Below are 18,134 nucleotides of genomic sequence, written 5' to 3' on the forward strand. Positions count from 1 at the left end.
GGATCTGGAAGCAGAGCTGCTCCAGTACTCCCCCGAAGACCATGACATAGACTTCCACAGGCTCCATGGCGGGTCTTAGAAGCAGCCCTGTTGGCCGTAGTCATCAGCAGACCTCAGGAAGCCCAGAACAGGACCCAGAAGCACCCAACAAGGTAACAGCCCCCAGAAACCTCAGGGAGCTCCAGGGAGGGTTTTGGAAGCAGAGGCAGCACGGTCGGCTTCCACAGACCTCTGTGAGGGGACGGTTTCTGGAAGCTATCCCACTGCTGGTTAACCCTCACAGAGCGCAGTAAGCGCAGGTTGGGGCCTGGACGCAGATTCACCGGGAACACCTTGGTGGCAGGCATTGGCAGAGGCACTGCCTCCCATGGTCCCCATGGACTGTGGCTCAGGAGCTATGAGCCAGAGGAACACTGAACAGATAGTGTCTGGCATAGGAATGGGGTTGATTGTGCCTTGCTGGGTGGAGACCATTGCAGACTTCATCAGAGATGATACTGCAGAGACTCAGGGTATACTGAACAGGAGATGAGTGGAGGGTGGAACCTGTGACTGTGGCCTGGAGTAGGGGATGCTGGTGAAAGGGCAGCCAGCTCAGCCAGAGGGTCTGGGGAGAGGAAGCAGTGGTATATGGAGGCATACTCCACTGAAAGAAGGGTTTATACCTTGTGGAGGTGCTCAGATGCTGCACACAGGCTGGGTCCCCAGTTAAAGTAATAGCAGAACAGGCATTCTGATCTGTAGTCCCCTTTTCTATCCCTCTTGGACAGGTACTTGCTATTTGAAGTATACTGAGAGCACAGGGCCTGCAGAGTCTCTCATCCCAAACCCCAGAGAGGAGGGTTATCAGAGCTGCCATAGCCCCAGTAAGTCCTACTCGAGCTCATCCACACCAACACATGGGTCCCTCCAAGTCCTGCTCCACCCTGTGCACTCAGTCATCACAAAACAGATCTCAGTACCTAAAGAAGCCAGCAAAAGCCAAAATATATACTTATATACATGCTTGCATGCATACATACAATCAAAAACAATAATAAAGTAGGAGGACTGCAAGTCACAAAATGAAGACAAAAAAAATAGAACACATGGAAATAGGGAACCTCAAGAGAGTATGAAATCAGAAGATGAGAATGGTGCTCCAGAATGCAAACACAAAAAAGAGAAGATTGTATCTCCCTATCAGATAAAGTGTTCAGAAGTACTATAATAAACTCAAAGAAATAGGAGAAAACTCAGGCAAGTCAAGGAGGTCTAACACAATTCAGAAAAACAGATTATTGTTCTCAGAAACAAAACTCATGAGCAGGAGGTAGAAGATCAATTTTTAAATAGGAAAAAAACAAATTTAGGAGGTAAAGAGCTCAATCAGTGAGATCAGGCACCCTAGAGGAAGCTACGGAACTAGAATAGGTCAACTGAACAGATCAAAAAGCCCCTCCTAAAGACAAATAAATACCAGATGATTTTCCCCATATGTGGAATATAAATAAAGCAAAGAAACAGATAAAGCAAAACCAAAGCAAATCCTTGGTTTCTGACAGCAGAACTGAGGTTAGTGTAGGGGGTTAGGGTAGGAGAAGAGTGTGGAGGGGTTCAGTGAACTGGGTGGAGCAATGTTGGTAGTTGAGGTGGGCATGGTGTGATACATTTGCAGAGGTGTAAACCTGTCTTCATGTAAAGTATTGCAAACTTAATTTTAAAAAAAAGCCCCTTCTATATGGAAGGAGAAAATGGGAAGTAAATTCATAAATAAATAATTTTAGAAAATGAAAAATATTGGTAAGAAAATTAGTCAGGGGCCTCCCTGGTGGCGCAAGGGGTTAAGACACAACCTATGAAACTAGCCACAGCCACTGCAGCACAAGTTCAGTCCCCAGCCAGGGAGCTACCCACATGGCAGCAGACCTCTCCTAACTCACCAGCTGCTCCCCTCAGCAGTGTTTTCAGTCAATCTGCCTGTTCTGTTCCCCACTCTGTCTATGTTGAATCCTCTCACCCTCCAAACCCCTGGCCTGTACCCCAGTTCTTGTATACCTAAATAAATAAATCTTTTTAAAAAAAGAAAGAAAGAAAATTAGTCAGGGAAATAAGGAAATGTGGATCTTTATCTCACACAGACAGGATTGTCTTTCTTAAAAAGTGATATTTAAGCTGATAAGAAACTAATCAAGTGCATGTCTGGAGGAAAATGCCTGAAAAGAGGAAACAGCCAGTGCAAAGGCCCAGTGAATACCTCGGGTCATCAAGGACAACTTTAACACTGCTTTAAGGAACTTTCTCAGGTGGTGAGGAAGCTGTTACTAGAGACTTGAAGGATATTCGTGCATGTTATGTACTGAAAAAAATACAGGCTAAAACTGTCAATATGGTCATTTTTATTGGAAATAATTTGCCTTCTGACCTCACACCTTAGGGAAAGTGGGAAATAAAATTTTGGAGTATGTGATGGTTACCGTTGGCTGCTTGTGGGACATACAAAGGTGAAGAGATGAAGAAATAGATTCAGAAATAATTGGCCAGTTTGTAAACAGGAATGAAAAAGTGTAGAGTCCAAAAATGTGAAGAATTGTAGGACTGGATAAAAGCAATTGCTTTCAGTCCTGATCAGTAAAAGATAATAATGAGAAATTCCTTGAACAACAAAGGTTGATCAAAAGTCAACCATGCAGCAAGAATGCAATCAAGAGTCTGTCTGTCATATCCATTGTTATAACCTCTTGATGGATTAAAGTAAATGGGAGAATATGAATTTGACCAGACAGAATAGCTGCAGGAAAAGGGTCTAAGGGCATCACTCTCTCACTGAAGTTGAAAGGCTTAAGCTAACAATAGTCAAGTCAAAGGGAAAGGCTTATTTCCAAATGAATTCTGCATGTAGCTCATAGCACATGGGAATGGCTGATTCAAATAGTTTAGAGCTCAGTTGTTGAGAGTGTTACATTGCCAAAGGACCATGAGTCCAGGCTAAAAAATCATCTGTTATTATTTGGAACTTTGTTATTATGTCACCAACTTTCTATTTGCAAAAAACATGTTGAGAAAGCTAATAAGCCACTAAGGGTGTCAGAGGCCTTCAGATGTGCCAGAGTAACAGAAGATAAAATGTATCTCTAGAGGCAGAGCCGTGGATCAAAGTGCTCGCTGGCCAGCACATCCAGAAAGTAGAATCAAGGCCTACCTGAGTTTTGCCACAACCGGAGGAAGGGTCTTGTAGCTTTCGCTATGAGATTTCTAGTTTGCTGGGATAAATAATATCTGTGTGTTTTCATTTCTTCCCGTTTGTGAATGAGAGTGTCTGTTTTGTTTTTGTTCAATCACTGGAGTTTGGAGAGTTGGGGCATTTAGTTTTCTGATATTTATGAATCAGGGAGGGTCATATCTTCACGTGAAATAGTGACTACTATTTATATCTCAAAGAACATGGACTTTGAGGTTTGCTACATGACTTTCTGGGGATTTGAGTCTTGACTTTTTTGAGTCTTTGGAGTTAGCCCTTTTGAAGAAGGGAATAACTCCAAAAGGGAATAACTTGAAAGTCCTACATACTCTATGAACCAAATAGATGGCTAGAGAACCAAATAGATGGCTAGTTTCAGTGCTATTCAACAACATTCTGTCTCTCTGATTCCAGACTTACAGTCATATTATATTGCTAGATCACTGTTGATGCCGTCACATCATTAGTTAATGGCCAATGAGTTGTGCACAGAGGTGATATACATAATTCTAGGACTGAGCCTTTAATTGACAGTGGCACAAACTTCAGAACTCTCTGTGTTGTCCTCAATTTAGATAAAAATATGGTATACTTCTCAGAAACAGGAAACTTCTAAAAGGAAAGATAATAAATAAAGCATCAAATTCTAAATTGAGAGTAACAGGCTGATGGAGTTAGAGACAGGGAGACAATTGAAACAATGAGGAAGAAAAAAGACAACAGCAAATATAAAAAGAAGACTTCACTTGGCAGTGAGATTGGATAGGAGGCCAGTAGTAGGACAATATTCCTAAATACTACGATCAATGAGATGAGGTGACTGTTGGGACCTGGAGGTGCTGAATCCCCTATTGTGCCTCTCAATAGACATGCTTTGCAAGTAAAAACTATACCGCTTTAAATTTTTTTTAAAACTTTATAATTTTTTAAAGATTTATTTATGCATACAAGAACTGGGGTACATGCCAGAGACACAGGAGGGTGAGAGGATTCAACAGAGACAAAGTGGGGAACAGAACAGGCAGACTGACTGAAATACACTGCTGAGGGGAGCAGCAGGTGAGCCAGGAGAGGTCTGCAGCACCATGTGGGTATCCCGGCTGGCCGGGATTGAACCCGCACTGCAAAGGCTGCGAACCGCTTCACAGCGCTGCGCTCAACTGCCTGCACCACCAGGGAGGCCCACCACTTTAAATTTTAATTACTGATATTTGGAATTCAAGCACTGAGAATCACACACACAACACATACACACACACACATGCACACACACACACCCCTACCCCTCAGTTTCCTCCCAAACACATCTTAATAGGGTAAATATTACCCTGTAAGAATTACCCTTTAGGTAGACTCCTTCAAAAATCGATAGAATTTTGATATTTAAGTAAAATTTTTTCCACAATAAGTTATTATCATCCCATTAAAAGTTCTACAGTGAAATAGCTCTTAAATATTATTATATTTAAATGAAGGGGAAGTTGGTGGTTCTGGAATTAACATAGAAATGGCTTGTTGATGTAAGTGATTCTATTTATAATGTTAAAAAAGATTAGCTTAAATATTCCATTTTAACTAAAATGTAAGTTGAAGTCCTGAAAGTTAAAATTACATGTTTTGAATGAATTTACCTATGAATTAAGTCTAGTACTCATAGGAAATGTTTCAGCAATTTATCAAAAATCACATGAATATTCATTATAAGTTTACTTCTACTGAAAACCTTAATTGTGCCAACACTTGTATGATGATATGATTGTGATGAAGAGACAACATAGCATCATTTTATTTCTCACCAGAGAAAACCTGTGTTTGTCTCATCAAGAAGTTTGAGGGCAAAAATAATTTTTAGAAACTTTACAGAAAGGAAAGATGATAGTACTTGTTTTGGTGTAAAGTATAGCAAAGAATAGCTTCTTCAGTTAAATTCTCATAAAGAACGCATTTTAGTGGTTTGTTTTTTTTAAGTGGAGTGTGTTTTGAAATCATTTATTATTTTGCAACTTAGAAACAATGTGGATCTCTAAATAAGGGTCTTGATTGCTAAACCTGTCTGTCATTTTCTAGCTTATTGATCTTAAGAAAGTAATTTAAACATCTTTTTCTTCTTTAAACCTTTGTAGATGCAATTATTAGCTATGGAGTGTTATAAATTGTAAACAGCTTTTACCTAGGTATGTAAGCAGTATTTGTTAATGGAAAAAAAGAGAGTATCAGTTAAAGTGGATGTTGCATTAGTTCAAAGATGTGGAGTCAGGGTAGAGGATAGTAATAACTGGATTTACAAGTGATGCAAAACCAGGTGAAGAAACAAATGTAAAGCCACTGCAACAAAGACAGACCTCCCAGAACAGGAAGACTCACTTGATGAGCTTTAACCACGCCTGCAGCTGCAGATAGGAGCCCATGAGAATCTTTCTCAGACACATTTGGAAATGATAAGGGGAGACGTGCAAGGGAGGATTAAAAACAAAAACCCCACAGTGCACATTGGCTATAATGAAGAAATGTGGGTGGGGAGGGAGAAAGACAATGATAAAGATAAAACAGGGAAAGGGCGCGCGAGAGAATGCAGATTGGACCAGAGGGAGCAAGATGCCTAGTTAGCTAATTTTGGAGTTCTTTTGAGAGTGGAAATTGTGAGGACTTATGCTGCCGGATTGTTCTTTCCACTTTTTATTTTACTTGGTGTAGAACCAGTGACAATGTATTGTTTTGACATCACTGGAAAGGAATTTGTGAGCACCACAGATCTCCTGAGAGGATGGATTTGTTTTGGAATCTGTATCAATAAAAAAGAGAATAAGACTATTAAAAATATCCCATAGTGTTTTATCTCTTGAGGTTGATGCTAAATAATGATTCAGATTGTCGGATTAGGGAGAAGTGACAGAATTGCCTAAGATTTTGGTAGAGAGTCTTAGTGAAAGATATTCATAGGGAGATATGGTGATATAGACTTGACGAAGGAAAAAAACAAACAGAATACCTAACGATGCATTTCACCTAGGAAGAGAAAATATTTTTCTTGTACGAAATCACCAAATATCCATTATGGAGTTCTCCATATATTGAGTATGATGTGGAGAGGGTACAGTACACTGAGGGAAGAAAATAAAAATTAAGAGTACTAGGTCTTGCACTTAAAGGAGGAGTAATGGTGTATAATCTTGATTTTTGTGGGAGGGAAGCTCTCAGAGCCTTGCAAATTGTTGACAACCATAAGATAGAACCATAAGATATCTACCATAAGATAGAACCACTGCTAGGAAAACAAATGGCCAGAATAAAATGAAATAAAAACTTTGAGGCACAAATTTTACCTAAATGAAAGAGAAAATTTAAAATTGTAAAAGGGGGAAATAAGAATGATTATAACAGTAGCATGTCTGAGATACAGGCTGCAGCTCTATTTATTGGAATGCACAGCTTAGCTGCTCAGGTTGGAGAAAGCTCTCAGGAATCATAGTTGATTTTTTCCCTTTGCTTTGCCACATGCTTTCTGACTAGGACTCTTAATGAATTACTTAACCAATGTGAGTCTCAGTTTCTTCATCTATAAAATAAGGCTATAAATATTACTTTAGATGATTGTCATGGCAATTAAAATTGCAGTACCTCTCATATAACAAATTCTTAAAATGTTAGCCAAGAATTGGATCATATTCCTTACATGAATATAAAAAAATCATTTAAAATACTTAAAATTATTCTGATCTGTTCTCTCTTCTCATTATTATTATTACTATTATTATTATTATTATTATTATTTGGTGAGCTATGGGCAGCCCAGTTTAGAAGGAGTATTTTAATTATTTGATCATTTAACCATTAAGGCTAAGACAAGAGGATAGATGAAGGGAATAGAAGGATAAACTTAGAACAGCTAATCCTTCATCCAAGAATCCAAGTGGAGTAAACAGGTCACCCTTGCTCAATGAGAAGTCTGGCCTTTGTCTTTGGATCTCGGAAGATAATTCAAGCTTTGGTTTTATCTGTAAACTGTTTTTATTTGCCTGAGATATTGGATTATGCCAAGTGGTCTAAAATGCAATATATGTGGGAGACTTGGGTCACGCATTATCAGCTCAACCTCTGGAGAGCGTAGACAGTGAGGTGAACTATATGAGTGTCAATCATATGCATATAACCCAGTCCCAATTAAGATTCTGGACAAAAATGATTGAGTGAACTTCCCTGGTTGGCAAAGTGTATTGTTTTATGTCATTGCTGGAAAGTGAGCACTGCCCATGTCCCTACCAGGAGAGGATAGCTGGATGCTACATTCTTAGAACTTTCATGGACTCTGTTTCATCTTCCCTTTTGATTTTAATCTGGATCCCTTCAATGTAATGAACCATATCTGTGAATATAACAGCTTTCAGTGAGTTCTGTGAGTCTCTCTAGAGGGTTATCAAATATGAGGGTCTTCGTAAGGACCCTAAATTTGCAATTGGTCTCAGAAATGGATTTAGTTTTGGGACTCCCTGAACTTGCAATTGATGTCAGCAGTGATGAATGAAGCAGGACTGTCACTTCAAAGAAAACAAATGAAACTATTACAAATGAGAAAATATGAGCTTCCTGAGAAAAATGTTACATTTGGAAAACTAGATGCATTGTCATGGGGTTGAAATGTTTCCAATACTTGGACACTGTGTGACGAGGTCAGTGGTAACATCAACAAGGTTATTTTAAAATATTATGAAATGAAATGTGACATGAAGAGTGACATGCATAACTCATGCAATTAATATTCTTTAATGATCACGGTGTATTTTATAAAATCACGTGTAGGTATTCTAAAATGTGTATTTTAGATGTGAAATAGATTAAGAGATTTTATAATACAAATGTGTAAGAAATTCACTAATAGCTTCAAATTCCACATTGCAACTAACTTTTAAGAAATGGTCTTTTGTCAAGTTTTTGGTGTAGTAGCAGGCAACATCCACAGTTATCTGATGGGACAATTAAAATACTTCTCCTTCCCAACTGCGGGTTTTGGGAGGTCAGATTTTTTTTCCCATATATTTCAATCCAAAAGCATATTGCAATATATTTAAGGCAGAGCAAACTTATAGCTTTCTTGTGTTAACACTGGCATTTAAGTGATTTTCAGTAATAGAAAGCCATGCCAATATTCTCATTACGTTCATGTTTTGCACAAGTAATGAGTTTATTATTGTTGTAAAATAAATTAATAAATCACATTTCTCAGTTCTAATGTCTAATATTGTAAATATCAATAAATATCAAAAATTGATATTGTAAATATCAAGAATATAAAATTGATATTGTACATATCAATAAATACCTAATATTGTAAATATCAATAAACTTTTGTAAACAAATGTTCTTAGATTTTTTTTAACAATCTAAAAGGATATTGAGATCAAAATATTTAAAAATCGTTCTTCTAGGCATTAGCCACACTAATATTTTAAAATGTGAATCTGTCCATTGGCTTCTCTTTGCAGTTAGAATAAGGTATAAACATTTGTGTACTTGTTTAAGTGTTAGAAAATTCTCAACCTCGTGATAGTGTTAATTTACAAGTCTCATGTGCTCTGACAAATGTAAATTTTCAATAAGCTTTCCCCCTTACTGATTATACTTTAGCCACCCTAGACCTTATTTCTGCCTGTAATCTTCTACCCTATTATCTTCACATGGTTAGCTCATGTGACCTCAAGTTAGTATCACCTGAGATTATTTATTGTAAGACCTCAGATGAGTGTCACCATTGTAGAAAATATTCCTTCTCAATGTATCCAATTTGTATGTATTTACCCTGATTCACATTTGTGCAACATACTTAATGATCTGTGATACTTTCTAAATTGATTTTATTTTAAAATGGCACATCATCTACTCCACCCTATAAAATGTAAGCTGTATTAGAGCAGGGGTCTTGTCTGTCTCATTTATCACTCACTTTTAGGGTCTAGATTCATGTTGACTGCTTAATATGTTTTTGATTAATGAATGAATGACAGTTTACAGATTGGCTTCATCCAATCAGAGAAACAGGAAAGTTTCAGAAATGTTCACAGGAGAAAGAAAATTTAGTGTTAGGCTGAGGTGTGTTTAAGAGAAAGCCCGAAGATAGGCAGTGTCAAGAAGAGAAAGAATAAGAAGGAAGTTTTGAGGCACAATTTTCTCATTCCTACCTTGGAATCTAAAACTGAGGTATAGGGCAGAGGGGAGGTTCCACATAGGTCTGGGGGAGGATCTAAAAATAATAGTTGGAGAGCAATTTTTTTCTTCTCTCTTTACCCCTCTCCTCTCCCCACTCATCTACTCATATTTTTTGCAAATTTCTCATAAAAGCCTCATATTTGGTTAGGTAATGAGTTCGCATGGCCTGAGATTAGGAGAGTGCCAGTGGCTGAGAAGGTGATGGGAATCCCAGACCCCACTAGATGGACAGGGAAGCCAGGAGGGAATTCCTCATAAGTTACTCAGAGACACCGAGAAAAAGCGTGTTGGATTCTGCAGTGAAGACAGGAAATTGCAGAGGTGCAATTTCAGAATCAGCCATGTTGAGAAGTTTTGTAACTATCATTGGAAAACATCAGTATTGCCATAAAATTTCCAGCCCTGACAAAGAGTAACTGAGAATATACTAACAGAGGTTACTCAGGGAGCAGGTTGGGAAGGGGGGAGTCCCTGCCCACAAAAATTCCTTAAGGTAAAAACCGACTTACATATATTGCTTAACTCTCTGTATTCTTGTTTTCATGTACTTTTTGGTCCCAGAAATCTTTTTTTCACCTTAGATGGCATAGTCAATAAGAATTAAAAATTTTATTTAGCATTTTTTGTTATTGGCATCATTGTTCAATTACATAGTCGCCTTCGTGGTAGAAATGGTAGCAGAACATTACCTTTCCTCGATGTTTAACTGAGACGGAAGGCTTTGCCATCATAGCTAAAGGGAAATTATGTGGGTGAAGGAGTGAAAATAACAGATATTGGTAGACAGAGAAGTGCTGAGCAACACACTCAAGCTCTTCAAGAGTAAAAAATGGTTTTACTTTTTCATCTAATGACCTCGCTGATGAACAAAGACTTTTAGGACTTTTGCAGACAAAAATGTCCTTTCTATTAAGTGATGTATGAGAAGAGGATGAAATGACCAGCCCAGATCTAGAAGGAGTGTTAACGGTGGCATTTACAGTAGGAGAGGAAGGCCATCCAAGCTATAGCCTCTGACATTATTCAACATTGATTTAGAGAATTTCTACAAAAGTTCAGCTACACAGATTGACAAGAATGTCAGAGGTCAAGATTCACTAAGCACAGTAGTATATCACTAAGGGCCAAAAAATCAGACTATTAGGTGAACTTTGGGGAAATAAATAAAAATATGAAAGGAGTTCTGAAAAAAAATCTGGTTTTTATAAAAAGAATGTGCTGTTGGTTAAGTAACTTGGATTGTTTTTCTTTTAATTATGCAAAAGTAGGCATTTCCAAAAGTAAACAGCTAGAATAAAGACAAGTATATTATGCTTAAAAATAGTATTCACAGATTTGGATAAGGCAATGAGGAAATAATGAAAGAAGTAAAGATCTGATTCCTTTTAGTGTCCAGGCCAAAAGCCCCTCATGACAGACATATCTGTGTATATGGCATTAACTGAAGATGAAGATGGGTCAGCAGTAAATTTCTGACAGATCTGAGTTGTTTGTGTCAATGAGTCTGGGAGTTAAAGAAGGGAACATTTAAATAGGAGAGAAATTAAAATTCAAGAGCACTAAGGGAATAAGCATAGTGTTTTGAGTCACCAAAACTTTTACACACATTTTGGCAAAGAAGAATATATTTTTAAAAGTGGGAAACAAACACTAAAAGATGAATATGCAAAAGATGGGTTGGAAAATTTTCACCAGCAACCTGGACGAGCTATCATACATTTACAGTTTCTAGCTTTATTTTGCAACAGTTGAAGGGCAGTTTCCAGAGAAAGCACTGGTAGTTTAGTTAACAAATACTTTTTTATGAGCCTGTGGATAAAAAAGTGAAAAAACATTAAATGAGGTAACTCATATTTCTTATTAAAAGGAAGATTAACTGAGTTACTGACAGAGGCTCTCTTCTTGACCAAACTATAGTCACCCCCTTTCCAACTAGAACTCCTCCTTGTACCTTTTCATTGGCTAGTCTTTCCCAGTCTTAGCATGAATCCTGCTACATCAGTTTAGTGAGAATAATCTCCACCCTTGATAACTGATTCTTCATCTCCCAACCTTGATATCAGAATGCTGTCCTGCCTTCAGCAAGAATCCCTACCCTTAATGTCTCCTCCCAGTAATATTTTGCCCACTGATCCCCTTCCTTCGCCTCATTGGCCATACATCCCCACTTACCCTCATTGTATTTGGAGTGAAGCCTCATCTCTCCCCTTTATCGCAATAGGTTTGACATCCATTGCCTTAGTCCCGAATAAAGTTTTCCTTACCTAGTAACAAGAGTCAGAATATTTTTTTCTTTATCATTTTATCTAACTCTTCTCTCAAATAACTTTTTGTTGAAATGAAGAGGACATATGATGAGGTAAGTTGCTAAGTTGATGGATAGGAAACTTTCAAGTTTCATTGCCCATGTGGACAAACTTTGGAGAGGGGAGTTTTCTACTGAAGAGAGATTTTCTATAATATTCAGGGATGACCTATGAAAAGGACATTTCAGATTGGAGGAGAAAGGTCAAAAGCCTGGGAGGGATAACCTAGAAATAATATTAGACAAATGTCAGCATTCTATTGAAATAAATGAAGTGAGGATAAAGCCAATGGATGAGGATGCAAAAAAGCAAGCACCTCGACATTTCAGCCGGTGTGGAATGCTTTCTCTCAAAAACTCGTAGTTTAAAAGTGACAAACTGAGCTAGTAGTATTTCTCACATAAAGAATAAAGTCATACCACAAATATTTTAAAAGCACAGATGGGATTTCCATTGTTTGATTCAGTGTCTGAATTTGAGTTTATCATTTTTCACATGGGATGACAGAAGCTTCCAAAAGGACCTAGAGACAATTTTCATTAAAAAAAATTTGAGTCAAGTACTTAAGAATTTTCCTCAATTAATTCTGTCTTAACTTGACCTTTGAAACTGAGAATTACATATTTTATGTATTGTATCTGTCTTCGGTGTTCTCTTCTTGCTTATGAAAATTCAGTCATTTAACTCAAATCCCTCTGGTACACATGTTGCGTTGTGGACTAACTTTATGATATGCATCGTGATCCATCATATATTTCAAGCACCTGCATATTATAGTTTCACAAACATGAAGCTTTTAAAATATTATGATGACATGGAGTACTTGTGATTTCTGTTGCTCCATATAACTCCCGAGAGTCAGATTCTCTGTGTAATGAATCATTTATGAAAGAACAAAAATACATTTACATTTAAAAAGAAGGCCATAACAACAACAACAGCAAAAGCTTTCAGAATAAACTTAAAATTATTTAACTTTATGACCCAGACCCTTTGTGACTTACTTTCCCTTGTTTCCGTATCACCTTTTGCCACCAGACATACCTTCTCTAAACTGCTTTCACACCAAATACTGCAGTTTTTTGTAAGCCATCTCCTCTCAGGGCTTATGCTCTTGTGACTGCTGTGCTCTGCCTGGAACATACCTTCTGTTGTCTTCATCTGTATGTGTATTGCCCCAACAGAGCTCAAATGGGTGATTTTCTTTACTTCAATGAGAGTAATTATCAACTATATCACAGAATAAGCAGCTCAAGAAACATCACTTTAAATTACAGAAAGTCACTCTTTTTTAGAAAGTTGTGCCTTTTGGCATTCAAGAAAATAGAATCCCTGACCATAGATGGAGGGGTACCAATGGTTAGAAAAGAATGGATTAGTCTAAATCAAAATAGAGTTATTGGTTTGTAAAGAGCAGACATCATAAGTAACCCTGACTTAGTGTTATTGAGACCTTCTCATCGCTTGCACAATGGCCATATGTGGATGATGATTGCAAATAGATGACTGTACTCAAAACTAAGAGATATGTTTGTTAGCTTGATACTTGCAAGAACGATGCACAATCATCTCACTAAACACATGTGGTATCACTAGTGTGAAAGATTCAGTTACTGCCTCTTGTTATTGGCTAAGTTGTATGTATCCCAGCTAAGTTGATGTGCTGAAATCTTCTATCCCACAGCCCCTGAGAATGTGTCTGAATTTGGAAACAGGGTCTTAAGAGCTAATCAGGGGACATGAGGTCATTTGAATGGGTCCTACTAGAACATGACTGGTCTCTTTATAGGAAGAAGTCAGAGGCACGGGAGATAGGAGGTGAGCAAATCAGGTAAAGGCATCAATTGTTTGCTGAAGGATGGAGTTAGACTTTTAGTGGTAAACATAATGTAGTATAAATAGCAATGTATACCTCAAACCATAATATTGCTGTAAACCAATGTTACATTAATTAAAAAAGAAAAAGAGATGAGGACACAAATATATGAGGAAGCAAAAACAAAGACAGAAGAGACAAGGCCATCCAAAACCCAAAAAGAGGGACCACCCTGGTGGTGCAAGGGGGATAAGACACAGCACTATGAAGCTATCAGCAGCCACTGCAGCACTAGTTCCATCCCTGACCAGGGAGGTGACCCACATGGCACAGCAGACCTCTCTTGTCTCGCCCGCTGCTCCCCTCAACAGTGTATTTCAGTAGATCTGCCTGTTCTGATCCCCTCTCTGTCTCTGGTGAATCTTCCCTAACATCCCATCTCTGGACTGAACCCCAGCTCTTGTATGCATAAATAAATCTTAAAAAAACAAAAACAAAAACAAAGAGAGTCACCTCAGAGAAAACCAACGCTATTGATATCTTAATCTGGGCCTTCTGCTTTCCAGAGCTGAGTGAATCAACTTCTGTTGTTTAATGCAACCAGTCTATGATGCTGTAATAAGGCAGATCCAGCAAACTCTCTCCTGTATCTTAGACTTGACACTTTGCTTAGGCGTCATTGGAAAAGACAGCGGTTGCCTGCCCCAGGAAGGTGTCACAGCTTCCTCCCCCATCTCTGAGGTGCGTCATATTTAAAAGATTATTCTTCAGCACTCAGTGATTCCGTTAACATACAGCCTGAACCTTTCAACCACATGTCTATAAAGTAACAGAAATTTTAAATATCTTTAACTCAAAGGACCTAATTAGGTATGAGCCCTTCTGTAAGGTTACAGAAGGGGAATTTGCTTTAGCACATAAGGACTTTGTAAGAGCCAGGAACTTCGCTGGGTTTTCTCCTTGCAGAGAATCACCCTGTATTTAATTTCCTTTTTCTTGTAGTCAATTCATCTGTCTAGAAGTGACCTGGGTCAGACTGATTTCCCTCCAGAGACCTGAAACCCTAGAAGACTCCCCAAATGCATGATAGAGAGAATTGTTGCCTCTTTACTCCTGCACTTCCTACAATAACTAGCATGTGCAGGCTTAACTAACCAACTCCCAGAATGGATTACAATTGCGCTATTTCATCCACTTAAGCTGTGTAAAAACACAGCCTAGTTATATACCTGAGTCCTCAGTGACCCATTAATATAAGATCCATGAAACCTGGTGCTATATTTTTCATCTCAAGTTCTGGTATAATGCAATCTGACATATATTTTAAGTAAACATTTTTAAAGGTTATCATTGAAATATAGAACACAATAGTGTGGTCTGTTTTAGATATAATAATAAAATGCTTGCACTTATAATTTCTCATAAGTGCAAATATGAACTGGTTATAATTTCTCATAAGCTCAAATGTGAACTGGTTTAAACTTCTAAGAAATTGATTTGTTCTTGTTGGAATGGAATTGTTCCTGTGAGATTGAAGTAAGAGAAAATGGGGGAGAGCTTTGGAAAGCATAAAGGAAGTTACACTTCAGTAGAGGGTCACTGGCTCCTGGTGGGCACTGCCCACCTGTAGGGACCTGGAAGACCTTTCCATTGCTAAGCCTCAGGCTCCCTTTCAGATTCCACTGAACTCCCTCTTTTCTTCAATCTTGTGTTAGATTAGAGTGTACAGTCCTGAGTCTCATGCTGTGTCTGCGTCTTATTAAAATGGTCTCTAGAGAAAAGGTACAATCTTCTCTTTCCCCTTTTGTTATATAAATAAGCCAAGGATGGTCTCTATGGATTGGTCCCTATGTTCTCTATTTCTTCATTACAAGCTGAGTCCGTTAGCTCACTAGTCTGCCAGCACCAAGCTCAAATTTTACATATCCAATTATTTAAAATTAGCCCAAGTAATGTATTTTTAGCCATTTAGGATCCACCTGCTTTGTGGACCCTACACGTTCTCACATCCTCCATCTGATAGTAATAGATAAGATAGACCTGGGCCATCCAGATCTCAAGCTGCCCTCCTGGAGCTGCACTCCTGGAGCTGCCTGATGTGGGTACTCCCTACTGTGTGGGGAGTGCCTCCTCTCAGATCCCACTCTTTTGTGGGATTTCTTTACCCCCATACCCATCTGGATGGTGGTCTTTACATGCTAAGTCTGTGAACCATCTCCTGCCATGAGAAACCTCCATTCATGCCACACTGTCCAAGTGCCTCCTAATAACCCTTCTTATAAATAATGCCTCTCACAGTCAAATATTTTTCCTTGTTCTGCCTTCTCTAGACACATGGGCCAGTCTGGGATTTCCAGATGTAGCCCAGGCCAATGGCCACAGCCCAACTGCAGCAACTGGGCTTATCTACTGAGACTTGCAGAGTCTGCAAGGTGATTTGAGTAACCCATTGAATGAGGTTTTGAGACGTTCATCAGAGCTAAGATCAGGGTGGAATTTTCCATTGATCAAATTAAATCAAGAATCTTCATTAATAGAACATTTTTGATGGGCATTCATAAATGTGAAAGGGAAAGATGACAGGAGAGAGAAAGCTGAATGTCATATGTCTTGTGTTAATATACCCTGATTAACTAAAAAAATTACTTTAAAAGATTTTTTAAAAGATATACATGTAAAAGTTACAAAGTTTTCTGTATTTTTGCAACTCTTCCAATCTTGAACCCTGACCTAAACTTTCTGACATACTGCCATGATATTAACTACTTGTCTTCTACACATACTAACACTCTAAAATGGAGCTCTCCTTCCCAGCTGTTACTCCAATCTCAACTTTTGTGAAATGCTTTCTGACAATTTTCTTCATGAGTCTCCCTTTTCAAGCAATAGATCTGCAGAACTCACAGCTCCTGTTAGGACTTTTAGATTGAGAAACAGCCATATCTCAAGGCAAGTTGTATACAATCATTGTACTTACCCATGGGGAGACAGCATTAGTTAAAAATGATGTGTCAGAGAAACATTTATGTTATGTTGCAATATGGAAAATCACTTGTATATAAATATTTGCTAAATAAAATAATGCCTGTTTTTAGTATGGTGAATTTTGCTACAAGAATTCTCTGACTATGGTCAGGGATAAGCTTCACCAGGATTTCTGTGAGAGAATTTCAACAGTGAGAATTTCAACAGTTCTTCCCAAGGGATAAAAGAAACTATTAAGAGGGCCTCCCCTGGTGGCGCAGCGGTTGAGCACTGGGCTGCAAAGCTGCCCACAGCCTCTGAAGAGCCGGTTCCATCCCTGGCCGCTGACGAGGGTCCCACATGACTTACAGACCTCTTCTGCCGCGCCTGCTGCTCCCCTCAGCAGTGTATTTCGTCAGTCTGCCTGTTCTGTTCCCTGCTCTGGCTCTGGTGAATTCTCTTACCTTCCTGCACTTCTGACTGTAACCAGTGCTTGTATAAATAAATAATAAATAAATCTTTTTTTTAAAAAGAAACTATTAAGAAAGGATTCAGAGACATAAATGAATAAAAGCAAGATGCTATTTAGGAAAGGGATGAGTAACTCACCTGAAGCAAATATTGTGTGAGTGTTAGTGGTTGGAGATAGGTCTGGGGTGTGGCTAAGTTTGAGAAGACTAAGCATTCTTGATCTCAGTTATTCTATTGTAAAATATCAAATAATATTCTTTGTGAAATCTTGGTGAATTTGAAAGGAATTGTATGCATTTCAATCATGCACGTGAAATCAGAAGTTATATTTTTCACAGTTTATTTTAACATTCATTTCCAGTGCCCAGTGTAGATAGCTTTAATGAATATTTACTGCATTACTGAAAAATCTATTCTATTGTACTTCCAAACTTAAGATCCCTATGCATTAATTTCCTTTTCACTTTGTAGTCCATATCTTACTCAACATTCTTTATGTAGAATATATGTCAACCTCCATAAATGGACACATAATCTGCTTCTCCTGTAACTCTAAAAATCATAACTCTAACCAGCGGGTGGATTTACTAAGAGTTAGATTTTCTACATACCTTTTTGATGAATCAAACTGGCCACACACAGTACAGTTATGAGCAGTCATACAGAAAAACTAAAAAGAATCCTCTCAGAAAGTTGAGAAAGTTGACATATCTGGTTTCCAGGACTTTTTCCAAATGTTATTTCCTTTGAGTTTTTTTGACTGTTCTACACAGACATCACTTAGAAACAGAACTTAATCCTATTGGTTTCTGTTTTGTATTCCCTTCCCTTATACCACGTTAAACTCAAAATCTGTTCTCTGAGCCTGAGGAAATTGTTCATTGAGATGATTGTTAATTGCCAGAGAGAAGTAATCACCAAATTTCTCAACATATGCATTCTTCATTGTAATTTTGGAGATTAAAAAGTCATATCCTAAACAAATTTCTTTCCCATACTGTGCACTTTCTTTTAAAAGAATGATCTTATTCAATATGAAGTAAGAGTAAGTGAGGCAACACTCTTAATCTTACAAAGAATATCTACTCCATTGTGTACATTATCAATATTAAGAAAAAAATACTTTATACTTCACTAACCACTACCTTTTTGCAAT

Source organism: Talpa occidentalis, unplaced genomic scaffold (assembly GCF_014898055.3).
Source record: "Talpa occidentalis isolate TD23 unplaced genomic scaffold, MPIMG_talOcc4v2.1 talOcc4.8, whole genome shotgun sequence".
Classification (NCBI taxonomy): domain Eukaryota; kingdom Metazoa; phylum Chordata; class Mammalia; order Eulipotyphla; family Talpidae; genus Talpa; species Talpa occidentalis.